Here is a 13218-nt window from a genome sequence, read left to right on the forward strand (position 1 = left end):
ACTTTATAGACGCCTGAACAATAATTAGTAATGGGACTGTTATTATTGCTGTGACTTGTTAAATGTTTGCTGTATTTCAGTCCTGTGCCAACATATCAGAGTTGTCGAAGTGCAAGTACATTGTGCTTCTACTATGAGTTCACTAGTATGAATCTGTTGATGGTTGTTTTCAAACTCCTTGTCCCAGAATTCACACTTACACTCTTTATTTTCTAAAATCCTTATTAGAGAAGATAAATTTTACGTGTAGAATATGTATGGGTGTCTTGTTCTGAGATGCTAGGAATTACTATGTAGTTCCATATGGTACCAAGTCTTTTTTAAAGACATTTGAGATTTGAAACATTTCCTTGCTCTTCTAGCACAGAGGATTCATTAAAAGAAAACCAACCAAAGAAAAACCCAAACCACCACAACTGTTACTGGTCTGATTAAATCCCAAAATTTTACACTGAGGGCTGATTGAATAATTAATGAAACCAGCAGATTAATTTTAAATGGGAAGATTATTTTTAAGAAATGAGATATTCATTAAGTTGGGGAAGCATTCCTTTCACTAAAGCTGCTTGCCCCTGTGTATAGAAGTAAGTGTCTAGAAGTTTGGGATTTTTTTCAGGAGCAGAGACCAAAAAGTCCTTTGTTCATGCTAGTTGCCCAAATGTTTCCCCTAAGAAAACTGAGATGTGTGGCTAGGTGATGAGATATGAATGTGGTATAACCATACTTTGCTGGGTTAACCAGTGACACAGTGATGCCTTAAACATTTACTTAAAAAAAAAAAAAACCCAAAGAACAAAAAAACAAACTGCAAACCCAGTAAATACCCAAAGCCCTACAGAGAAATGAGGTATCGACAGTTAAAAATGAACAAACACCCCACCCCCTGCACCAGAATTAGGAATCTTACTGGATTATTAAAAAATTAAATAGTTTTGAGGTAGAATTTTTATTTTACTCTGGAAAAGTTTGGAAGGAGAGGATGTGTATTTCTTTGGGTTTTTTGTTGGATTGTTTTGGGTTTTTTTTTTTAGTTTAATGTTGTAATTTCAGGTCTATATATATGATCTATGTTGCTTTTGCATTCATTGATTTATCTCAGAAGTGAGTTTGACAGATCCTGGTCTGTGTAATGAAGGTGAAATCTTTTTTTTTTTTAAAATGATCATTACAAAGATTACTTTTCAAAATGTGAAGCATCACTGCTGGGATGACTAATGTTAAAGGTAAATAAACATCACCTTCTGTTTTTTACATGAAATCCCAGTTTAAATATCAAAAGACTTAATTATAAGGACACAACTTTATTTTGAGTTGTGGAAGTGAGGGCCGTGACTAGATTGGGTTCTCTCATCTTTTATATCTCCCTTTCATCCATTTGCTAAGGCCAGTTCAGTTATCAGACAGAAGCAGATTGATTTATTTATAGTGGCTAATTTTGGCTTTTGTCCGAGTAAGCAGAGCCAAACTGAATACGTTTCATGGCAGGAGCAAGAGAAAATTGAGTATTCAGCTTGCAAGACCAGTTGTGGGTGCACTCCAGTGAGTTTAGCTTGTTTGGTTTGCTGAAGAAGAGACCCGAAACAGGGAATTTGCATTGGAATGTATTGTAAGGAATTTGGAATTTATAGTAGAGAATTAAGTTGCTTATGTGGACCGTGAGACATGTACTGATTCTCTGGAGAGAGAAAGACCAAAACTGAAGGATTCAAAACACTGAAAAAAACCTCATGAATTTGGACTGCCAGTGTGGTAATGGCTTGTCACACTGAGGTTTCTGAATAAAATAAAGCTGTTAATAAATGACATGCATGGTAATTCAGTATAGTGTTCTAGTTAGACATTTGTATCTTTCCACCTCTCTCATAGATTAGAGGGGACTGCTGAACATTAGTGGTAACAAGATGCACCTCATACGCATGCTAATGGATTATAACTTTTTATAGGTGTAATTTGTACCTGTCTCTCAGTGGATTCGGAAAGTGGTGCATGAGGAACAGATCGTTAAGCACCAGTAGCCAAGCTTTGCTAATTAGCACATCTTCAAGTGCCAGCTCTCTTTTGTCCACTGAGAGAGAATGTAAATTTTTGCTTATTTTCTCCCTTAATCTTTCGGGCTTCTTGAGCAATGTGTCTCTTTGATTGGAAGGTAGAGATTGCAGATTTGTAGTTTTCAGTTCTCATGATTAATTGAAGAACATGCATGGTTTATTCAAAAGCAGGGATGCTGCCAAAAAGGATCTAATTGGTTAAATAAATAACCCTAAGCCTGTATTGCTCAAAGTGTTTTTTATTGAATTATTAATGCTATATCACCCTCCAAATCAGTAGCAGTTAATGACTGATTTGCCTGAGGCTATTAATATTTTTCCAATCGGTGGTAAACTGCTATGATGACTTCTTTTTCTAACTTGTAGCTCACTATATTTGTTTACTTGTTAAAATGGTGTTGATTGTAAGAAAGGACTGGTAAATAACATTCAAAATTAAACTGGTTTTAGTTGTTGTTTTGCTCCTGAAGAAATATTTCATTCTGTTCAAAAGATGAAATGGGCTCTGACCTATGCAAGGCACTAAAGGTCTTTAAAATAAAGTTTGAATCCTGTTTCTTTATATCTATTTAGTTCTGGCAGCAAATGGTCTGACTGCTTTTTGTGTACAGGAGTAAGATAGGTAATCATCTAGTTAACTATATCAGAGGGTTATGAATGCCTCTGAAAACATGGATATATTTCTGAGAACTCCTGATTAAATAAAAATTCTTTTAAAACTAGAAAAATGTTTTATGTTAGAGAGTATTAGTACATGTCTGTATTCAAACTAATGTTGTTAAGAGCTTTTTCTTTCAAATGTTAGCTTTTGTCCAGCACGTGAGGTGTAAGTCAGGCTGCTGTGAGATGTACTCCCTTTCTTCTCTTACTAGATGTTCAAAATTTTTTTTCCTTGTGAATTTTTTTCCAAGTGGGCTATGCTGCAGCAAATAACTGAGCCTCTTTCCCTGGAGCTGTTTGAGAGTAAGGATAGATGAAAAGTCAAGTCACTTAGAGATGGATAAATGCAGTAGGAGGAGGGAATAAAAAAGCCATGGACTCTTCATGGTGGAGAGGAACAGACTGTATGGGGAGAGGACGGCTAACTGAGTTTTGGGAAATCATGATATGGAAAGCAGGGAACTATTGTTTGCTAATTCATACAGTACAAGAACTGAGAGAAACTTGAGATTTGATGACGTTCCAGATGGCGGTGAACTCCTGGCACTTGCTGCCATGGGAGGTAGGGGAGACCAATAGCATGAGATGGGATGAAAAAAGGAGACTGTCAAATTCATAGACAACAGGCCTGTAAATAGATACTAAAAATACTGCCCTCCAACATCTCTAATTCAAGAGCTTCAGGTGCTGGAGGAATAAGAAGGAACAGGCTATAGAAATTGACCAGGCCTATGGTGTTCCCGAGGCTCGTCTCTTATTACTCTGTTGGAGACACAACACTGGGCTAGACTGACCATTGGCCTGACCCCCTGGGGCATTTGCTAACTTATTTGAGATCATAGTATTGATGGGTGGAACATTTTTAGCATTTAAAGATTTAAGAGTTTCACTAAATCCCTCTTCCTTAACCTGTCAGTGCAAAAGGAATATAAAGTTCCCTCAGCTGCTGGCCATTGAAATTTTTTTTTTTTATGCCACTCCAGCTCCTAATCTGAATTTGGGATTATCTTTGAGGGGAAAGGAGGAACAGTACTTCTGCATTCTGATAGTCTCTTAGCTTCCAGAGCAACTTCTTGGGATCATTGAAAACGTGGATATATCATAGAGCAGCCTTGAGGATGTGCAGCCAGAAGGTACCCAGAGGCTGGGAGGGTGGAAAGTCCCTTTGTCACCTTTGCCCTTTCCTCTCCTCTGCTTTTGTATGTGTATGTGATAATACTGTTACCATGAGAGGGTATTGGAGGCTGGATAAATACCTTTGACATTAAAGTAGTAACCGTGCGTTTGTTTGGAGTTCCTATGTTGATTTTTGTGCATTTGCACTTTTCATGCAGTTTATAAATTTTTTTTTTTCTGTTTCTTATTGCTAGGAAAAGAAAAAGAGAAAGTGACTGCCTTGCCCATTTATTATACTTAGAAACAGTAGTTAGATGTGTGGAGGGAAAACCAAGACTATTCTCTAAAATATTTTTTAATACCTATGGCATAATTTTATTGATAATAATAAATAGATAGCATTTTTAGAAATAAACATATTTTAGATCACTTAACATTTTAAACTTTATTTCAATAAAATGCTGATATTGGAGGTCCATTGATTACATGAAGAAGCAAGTCTGTTTTCCTCACAGAGATTTAGTCAGGTTATGCAATAAACAGTATTTTTTTTTCCAGTGCTATGAAGGGAGTTATTTCCTTGGCTTTTATAAGCATAGTCACCTTTTGTACAGACTCTTATGAAGTTCACATGCGTAAGCCAATCTAACCAGAAATGTACCACACAAAGACAATATTGCAGTAGCTCTCAGACAACCAGGGGTGAGGTTAGGTGACTTGATAGGCCTTTTGCATTTTTAGTTTCTTTGTAATGTTTATGGTTGTGTGATGTAGTTCTGTCACTGGAAGAAAGGTCGAAGAAAGATAATAATGTGTGTACAGAGAAAGAGGCAAAACTAGAATTTGCTGTATGGATTTCTTTCTTTTTTTTTTTAACACTATTAGGTCTTTGTTCAATATATTATTTTGGTTGTTACCTATAATGAAACAAGTCTTTTTTCTGTACGGTGCAAAGGTAATTAAACAAATGAGTTAGCTACAAGTCTGTGTTCGTACAAGTCTTCAGTTTCTTGTATTATGGGATCTAAAGCCTTGTTACCTTATAAAGAAACACAGTGAATGAAACTAATGTTTGTTTAAGCAAATGGTTTTGGATTGTGAGTCCAAAGGCTACCATCATCTCAGCAGTTGAGTTGTTAGACGATCTTTCTGTGGCTTCTAAAATGAGTCTCCTAGAATACAGTATTCTACAACTGTTTTTAAACCCTTGCAGTGGACATTAATGCAATGGATTTAATTTTAAGATTTTGGCCATTACAAGACTTCATCCACCTGCAAAAGTAATTTCCAGTCTTTTGAATCAGAAACTTGAATTTTCCGCAGTTATGCTCAAAGATGTTCTCATCCTGACATTAAAGGTAAGAAGAAATCTTCAAACAGAAATGTGGCAATACAGTCATGTCTCTGATCTTTTTCTTTAAAAGTCAAATCCTAGTGGTCAGTGTATAGCAATTCTGCTGAAGCCCCTGCAGAACAGACTTTATCATCATGAGGAGTTGGATTGTGGATTAGGCCTGTAGTGTGACATTGTTGTGCCTGTACATCAAGGCTATTGGCTGAGGAAAAGATATCCCTCCTGAAGAACAAAATATTCAGCATCTCTACTAAGTTCTGGCCAGCTGGCACCAAAAACAGAAAAAACAAACAAACAAAACCCCGAACTTGATTGCAGCTTGGTCCTTTGAAAGAAGATAGCAGGAACTTTCTTTAAAGAAATAACGAGAATGAAGTAATTTGCATGATGAATTAAGCATAGCAGTGATACAACTGAGACTTAGGAATCCAAAAGCCTTCAATTCGAACATCTGAAAATGGCATGCTGCCTGTCCATATCTGCTCAGTAAACATCATGATCTGTGATTTTCATATGTGGCTATGCAGCTGATAATGATTTAAATCTAACATTGGGCTTACAGTTTTGGGTATAATCCTAAAAAAATGTTTATCATCAGACTAAAAGTTGGCTGTGTCTATTTTATTATATTATGTGTATTTTTACTTCATGGTGTTTATTGCTCACCATTAAACACATAGCATGTTTGGGATTCTTTTTTTTTTCCAAATAATACAATAACCAGAAAGTTCTAATATTATTAGCAGCTTGTTTATACAAGAAGAGAAGGTTCATCAATCCAACAAATTATTCTGCACTGAATTTTTTCAATTCTTTAAAATAAGGTTTTTATAGCTACATCAAAATTCTAGTATTTTCTGTTCTGGACACTTTACCGGTTTAGTGTAGCACTTTAAGAAGTCAGATTCAGATCTTAAACAAAAGGTCAGGATTTCCTTCCTGCGGCCACTGACTTGCCACAGACTCTTTGGGTCCATCATGCAGTTGATTTTCAGCTGTACTTGGTCAGCTGACACTTGGCCATGCCCTGCTAGCTACTGCTGTGAGACAGTTCAGGTAGGAGCACTTAGTGTATATTTTGTTATGTGTTTTATATTTGTTTTTCTAATAAAATAGGAACAAAAGGCTTTTCTATCACTTACCTACCTCTCTCCTCCCAGTATCTGACAAATCACATCTGTGCTATTGACCTGTCCTTTAAAGAGCAATTCTTTAGTGCTTGGCAGCTGATTGTTTCCACCTATGTGAAATGGCAGTAATACAAAAATCTGCTTTATATTCCCTGTTTGTATGAGTTTGTGTGAGGGTAGGCACAGCACTTCTCCACTCACTGTCTCACTGACTCTGTATCAAAGAGTGTGCCACATAATTTTTTAATATTTCATTCTTAGTTTGGAGGAAATTATGAAGGAAATTTGCATCAGAGCTAGGGATAGAGTTTGTCTGTAGTTGCCATCTAAGTCAAGGGCCACTCTGGTTACCTGGAGGGTTTGCTTTTTTCCTGTTCTCCCCAAGTGTCCTTGCAGCTTGTGCCACTAAGGACCCCACAAGAGATATCATATATGGTGATTGTACATGACCGGTATAATAGTGTAATAGTGTCAGTTATCTGTATTTGAACTTTTCTCTTGGATTTTAACAAAAGCAAGCCATATCTCACTTTTAATCTTTCCCTCTGATTTCTTCTTGTTAGTGCTGGGCTTTTTTGCTTTGTTCTGTCTACACCCTTTTCTGATTAGGGTGCTGCTGACTAGCCAAGTTGCAATCTGAGAGTACTGAATGCAAAACAAATCTGTTAACTTCCTTCAGTGATGTGCAAATGTCTTTGCTGTTATTCTGCTGGACCCAAACTATCGGTAAGTGTAACCATTTGGCTGTTAGCAGTGTAGTTTCTAGTGCTCTGGGCTTTTGGAGAAATTGATTGAATTTGCTCCAGTGCCAGGCTAGCGCTGATTTTTTTTTGGAGATTGTTTGGATCTTTGCTGGAACTATTAAGACCTCCAAGAACTTGTGCATTTATGAATGTTAGTAAATGTGAAAGAAGAACCAGAAGATTACAGATACCTGTGAATTAACAGCTAAAATCTGATTTGAAACTTCAAGTACTAGCTTGGATTAAGTGTTTTTAAAATACTACTCTTTTAAAAACAGGCGATAATTTCCCCTTAAGCTTCTAAATCCAGTTTAGCTGTCAAGTTCCACTCTGGCCAAAACTAGGTGAGGTTTTTAGTCATAACTGCTATTTCAGTACTGGCAGAAGTTCAGGTGTTGGCATATGCTATACTGTCCCTACTTGAACTGTGACCCTACCAAGGCATTGCGTGGACTGTGTCAAACGCTGTGCATTCCTGTGAGTGGAGGAAAGTGTGTCTGGCTATTCTAAATATAAAAGTGAAACTTGTGCTTGTAACTTCCTTTTTAAGTAGGAAACAGCTGTTTTGAATAAATCTATTGAGTGGTATTCTCTTTTTTTTTTTTCCTGCACTGGTATGTTTGCATGCTTTGTTTGATCGATGACTGCTTCATAGAATGCAAAAGGTTAATGATTTGAAAAGATGAATATTTATATTAAATAACTGGTTGATTAACTTCATTTTTGTAATTCTCAACATGATTTTTTTTTTTGTTGACGAATACTATCTATTACATACAAATTTTTTTTTAAGTACAAAAGAGAGTTCGAAAATTGTGATTTTAACCTTGTTGTTTTGTATGGAATGAGCAGCCTGTTCCATTGGTAGAGATGTATTTTGGATATTGTGACACTGACTGCAGTCAGGAGTGAGTACACAGCTGAATGCACTTAGGCCTAATACAGGGTGTTGTTAGTACATGCTTAATGCTTTGACACTTTCTCAAATCTATCAGCTGGAAATCATGAGACAAATGAAAGCGGTTTATTACTACCCTGTGATAATTGCTTCTTACATCCCTGCTTCTTACTTTCCAGCTTCAATAGCATGCGGTTGATGCTCTGTACACACATCTTTTGGGTTGTACTTGTCTCTTCCTCAGTCACATGCAATGGATTTACTACTTACCTCAATATATTTCTGAAATGTCTGTTTGGAACACAGATGTTTACTCTGATAAGGAGGAGATAAGAAAGTTGAGTCCAGTTTTAGGGACTTGGAAGTTGTATGTTTTAGGCTAATTCCACAATGGTTTCATGGCAGTAAACCAATCGACTCAAGGGGAATAACGCTGTCAAGCTGATTACAACAAAAATGTGAAATTTAATAATGAATTGTGGAAGATAAGAAACAATGGAACCAGTGTGGTCTCTTGTCTTTTGGTTTTTAATGAAAAGTCAGAAGTGAAAAAATTTATGTTTGGAGTGAATTTCTGAGCAGCTTGAACTGGCTGGATCATATTTTCATATATATAAGAGCTTGCTCTCCTCTAGACTAAAAGGGAGCAGAAAGTACTGTGTGGACTCAGAAGAACATCAGCTTGTCCATTGTGTGCATCTGTGTGTGTAAGCATGTACAGGATGGTTGCACCTCAGTGATGTCAGTAGATATGAACATAAGAGTGAGCCACGTTTGTCTAGAGTCTGCTGTGGTGTTTTAGAGGTTCAGGATGTTGGAGGAGCAGGGGATGTAAGATGTTGGAAATCTTATGAGTCTGAGGAGTTAGAACTTAATGAAAACAAAATGAAGCTTGTTAGATTTCTAAAGCAGTTGCTATCTATTCAACATATGAAGCTGGAGAAAAAGAAAATTTAGGGAATGATGGTTTTATGAGCTCTAGTCTCATTAAAAAAGAAAAGAAAATAAAAAAGGGAAACAGGATGCTGGTAAAAAGCAGATACTGTGAAATAACCAAGATAATCATGTTGAAATAATTTGTTTGTGAGTCTAGAAGAATAACTCTGGGTAATACCCATACAAAACCAGGTAAGATAATTGCACATGCATTACAGATCAATTTCAATTATAAATAAATGTTAGTTCCCAAGTTCATTTTGAGAAGATTTGATCTGAAGACAAACTTGGATTGTCTCAAAATTTCTGCCATCATAGTAGATGCCAAATCCTGAAGTGTTTTGGTGAAGTGCAAGATAGGAAAAAAAACCATTGATCCTTAAAAAAAAGATATGTACTTTTGCTCTGTTATCATGGGAAATCAGGATCTGAATGTCACTGAGTTGTTATATCTGTATCACTGGAAATGCAGGTGATATGGGGTGATTTGCTATATGAGGAATATCTAATCTCATCTTTCCCATAATTTGTATGTGAGCTTTGGAGGTTGAATTTTGGGAGGGGCTAGTTCTTTCCCCCTGTATTACTCACACCACAGGGGAACAGATTTCTAGAAACTTAGAGGTTTCTGTGTTGATGTGGTATGATACTGCAAACTTAAATGCGTATTCGGAAGACACTTGTATTCTTTCACAGCTCTTTGCTTTTATCTAGCCCTAGTACTCAAGTCCCCTATCACTGTGTTAGAAGAACTGGAATTGCTGATTGATTTGACTGACAGGTAGTAGTATTAACAGCCTCATGTCGTTATGGATATTTAATGAGGAACATAGTAGTGGCTGATAACACTAAAGTTAGTGCTTTGCATTTTATAAGCATTAAGTAAATATTCAGTGTTAAATGATCAGGGAAAAATACTGAAGCCTTGCATTTAAAAAAAGTGCTCTATGTATTAGAAATTAATAGATGCCAGTCTATTTTCATGAAATCAAATACTGTGGGTATGTAGCTACTTCTTGTGAGACAGTTTTTTTAAAAATAGAAATAAACTTGCTTATTCCATGCATCTCAGCAAGTTTGTATTTTCTATAATTATATAAATTGTAAGATGTTACTCAGTTTGGCTGTGTGCCTTAGAAAAGCATGCCTGTTCCTATTTTTCACAACACAAGCCAAGATGGGTGGTTTAGTAGGCAATCTCTAAGCTGGCAAAATGCCAACTCCAGGGAAAGAAATGCCTCAGATGCATGAATGATGAGGAGAACACTTTTTTAATTGAAATTGGGTAAGTTCAATGCATAAGAAATGCAAGTTAGAGATAACTGAGTAATACTTTCTTCTTTGTAACCGTTAAAGTAGCCATTGCACTGAAAAATATGCTGTGTTAGTGTACAGAGAAGCAGTCCTGATGCGGTATTTGTTTTTATCTGCTGTACACTTACAGTAGCAAACCAGCTGTGACTTTTCGTGCTAGATGGTAACACTCTGTATTAGAAAATACTGAGGGAATTTGTGCAGCTGCATCTTAGCTTAAAAGCTAAACATGGTAAGTTATGAAGCTCCTGTCTTAAAAAGAAAAATCAAATTGGATCTGGAAATGTTGTGAGTTATATTCTCATAAGCACTCATACAATAAATATATTACATGTTGTATATGTATTGAGTCACTTAAAGGAAGAGGCAAACCTTTGTTTCAATATGGTAAAATGGTGGGGTTGTTTGTTTTTTTGAGGGGTTGGTAGTCCTCAATGTTAGGTGTTTTATGCCTGTGTTTTGAATATGTAACACATACACAGTAAGTGACTAGACATTGCTTTATATAGGAAAAAGCATTATACAGAGTTAAGAAGGATGCTAGTGAGGACAGGTGGTGATTCAGCAAGACTTTTGCATTGCTTACTTGGTTCTTAAGGAGAAAAGTCTAGAGGAAGGAAATATCTGATTTCTCTGTTCTTGCCTTAGCGCAAAAAAAAAAAAAAAAAAAAAAGTGTGTGGTTTTATAAAAGTATTGGACCATATTTTTATGTAAATGTTTTGTTTTGTTTCTTCACTTTAAGGTACACAGAGGAGCTGTGTTGTGTGGCCCTCCTGGAGTGTACTTTGGGACATGCCTGACCTTGCTCAGGCGTTGAAACCAGGGACCTCCAAGCCCAGAGCAGCCCCCCTCTGCCTGCTCTTGCCTCGTGTCATTCCTTCTTGTCCTCTCTCTATTCCTTGGATTAACTTCTGTTGAGGGTAATCCTCTGCAACCCTTCAAAGCACATAATTTATTAATTTACTGAACTACAATAGTTAAATGTCTATGGTCTATAAGAGGTCATCCTATCCGAAGTATTGCTTATTTCTAAACTATAACTGGCCGTTTCTAATTATACAAGCCTACTGTGCTGATCACTGTGACTCCAGTTCCATAGGATGACTGGCCTGTCTCCTAATATTAATCAGCTACATTAAAAAAAAAATTTACTAAGCTTATTGAAATCAATAAGATGACTGAAATGCTTAGCACTGAATACAGACGTGAGGGGTTTTTTTTGTGGTGTTTTAGAATGCTTTTCATTGGGATATGGATAAAGTTGTCTCTCTTTAATGAGTACTTAATTAATATGGAAACACTTAATCTTAATTGTTGTTAAGATTATCTTTAATCACTGTGGTACAATAACAGTAGCATAAATAGGAAATAATAACTTAAGTCTTGTTTCTTGCTTAAAGGGATTTTTGACTTATATTGAAAAGATAATTATGTCCTTTATATGAAGAATTTTACTAAACATCTTCATCTCCTATCACTTGTTGATGTTTTTCCTTTTTAAGGATTTAGACTAATTTACTAGGAATTTTAATGTAGGAGGATAGGCTCTGGCAAGTATGTAAAGCCATGATACTCCTTTTTATCCTAGTAATTTTATTGTTATGTTTTCTTGCCATATGCAAATTAAGTTTTAATCAGTTAATACAGCTTTTCATCCACAGTCCAACAATGTATTTATGGTGTTCTGCTATTATGAAAAGTGAACCTTTTTATCTTAGAGGACTGTATCTCTTTAAAGACAGTATCTTTTAATGTAAACAAATCTAATAGATTGCATTTCTTCTCCAACTTTTCCTGACTTTCGTGCTTGTACTGGTAGCTGAGGTTAATCTGCCATTTTCCGGTGGATCCGGTGGATCCACTGGATCCCCTTCTGATGTATATAGCTTACGTTGGGTCACTTACATTATTGCACTCCATTGCTTTGAAATGTATCCATGTAAACTTTATTTTTGTATGGTTATGCTTACTATAAATATTGTATGCAGATTTTTAAGAAGGATATTTAATTATTAAATATTTTCTTATTGAATATTTTATTTTGGAAAGGTAATTCTCATATGAAGTACTGTCTTACTGTCATATTTGTGCCCTTAAGTAGAGGACAAAATGGAGATCTTTAATAATGAGGAGCTGTAATGACAACTATTCTGTTAACCACTGAGGAAAGCTGGAACAAGGCAAAATGTTGTCCACAAAACAATGGATGATGAATGGAAGGGAGTACCCAGAAACTACTGTCCTGGTTTTGGAAACCATATGTTGTACGTTATTCTCACCTGTTGGTGCTTTAGAAAAGTAGCTGCTGAGGTAAGAAGTTACTCAAGCTGCATTCTGAAACATCCTTATCCCTTAAAAAAACTCCAAAACCTCAAAACCTACAGAAAGTTTTTAAAATATAAATAGTTCTAGTCCTTTTAGACAATTGTTCCTCCAGAAATTACAGAACTCTAGGAAATGCTTTAATTTCTCAGGAAATTTTCCCAGGAGATAAAAAGCTAATCATTTTACAAAGCATCTTTGGGTAAACTTTCCAATATTTTCAGTGTGGATTCAACTATAGGATTTTGTAATTTAGCAGTATTCACACTTATGCGCATTTTCACATTGCTTTAAACAACCTTTCCTATTTCTGTATGCCAAAAAAAAAAAATAGTGAAAGTGAGAAATTCTGTTGATATAATATGCATGAAGAGAAAGTTAAACTTCTTTAAACTGATGTTTTCTTTAGAATAAAAGTTTATTGTGGTATAAGCTTATGTGCCTTTGTTAGTACAGCTGAGTCAGTTCAAACTTGTTTCTGGCTTCAGGTTCCCATCTTCCCTCTAACCTTTTTGTGCCTCAGAGCTTGCTCAGCCTACGGGAAGTCTGGCACAAAGGAGGAGGATACTGACAGTGTTTGGACTTGTGTTCTGAGTGTTTCTAGATGTCCTAGCTTGTCCACAGTTGTTCTTGATATACTTAGGAGGAGATGAGCTCTAGTACTTCTTGCCAAATGTTTTGCTTTTGGGTTTATTT

At 36.0% G+C, this 13218-nt stretch overlaps 1 protein-coding gene across 4 annotated transcripts in view; it reads left to right on the forward strand.

Moving 5' to 3' along the window:
* SEMA5A (semaphorin 5A) overlaps positions 1–13218 on the forward strand; it is a 331427-nt gene that overhangs the window by 55852 nt on the left and 262357 nt on the right. The window lies entirely within an intron of this gene.

This window comes from Chlamydotis macqueenii, chromosome 2 (genome assembly GCF_036417535.1).
Source record: "Chlamydotis macqueenii isolate bChlMac1 chromosome 2, bChlMac1.mat, whole genome shotgun sequence".
NCBI lineage: Eukaryota > Metazoa > Chordata > Aves > Otidiformes > Otididae > Chlamydotis > Chlamydotis macqueenii.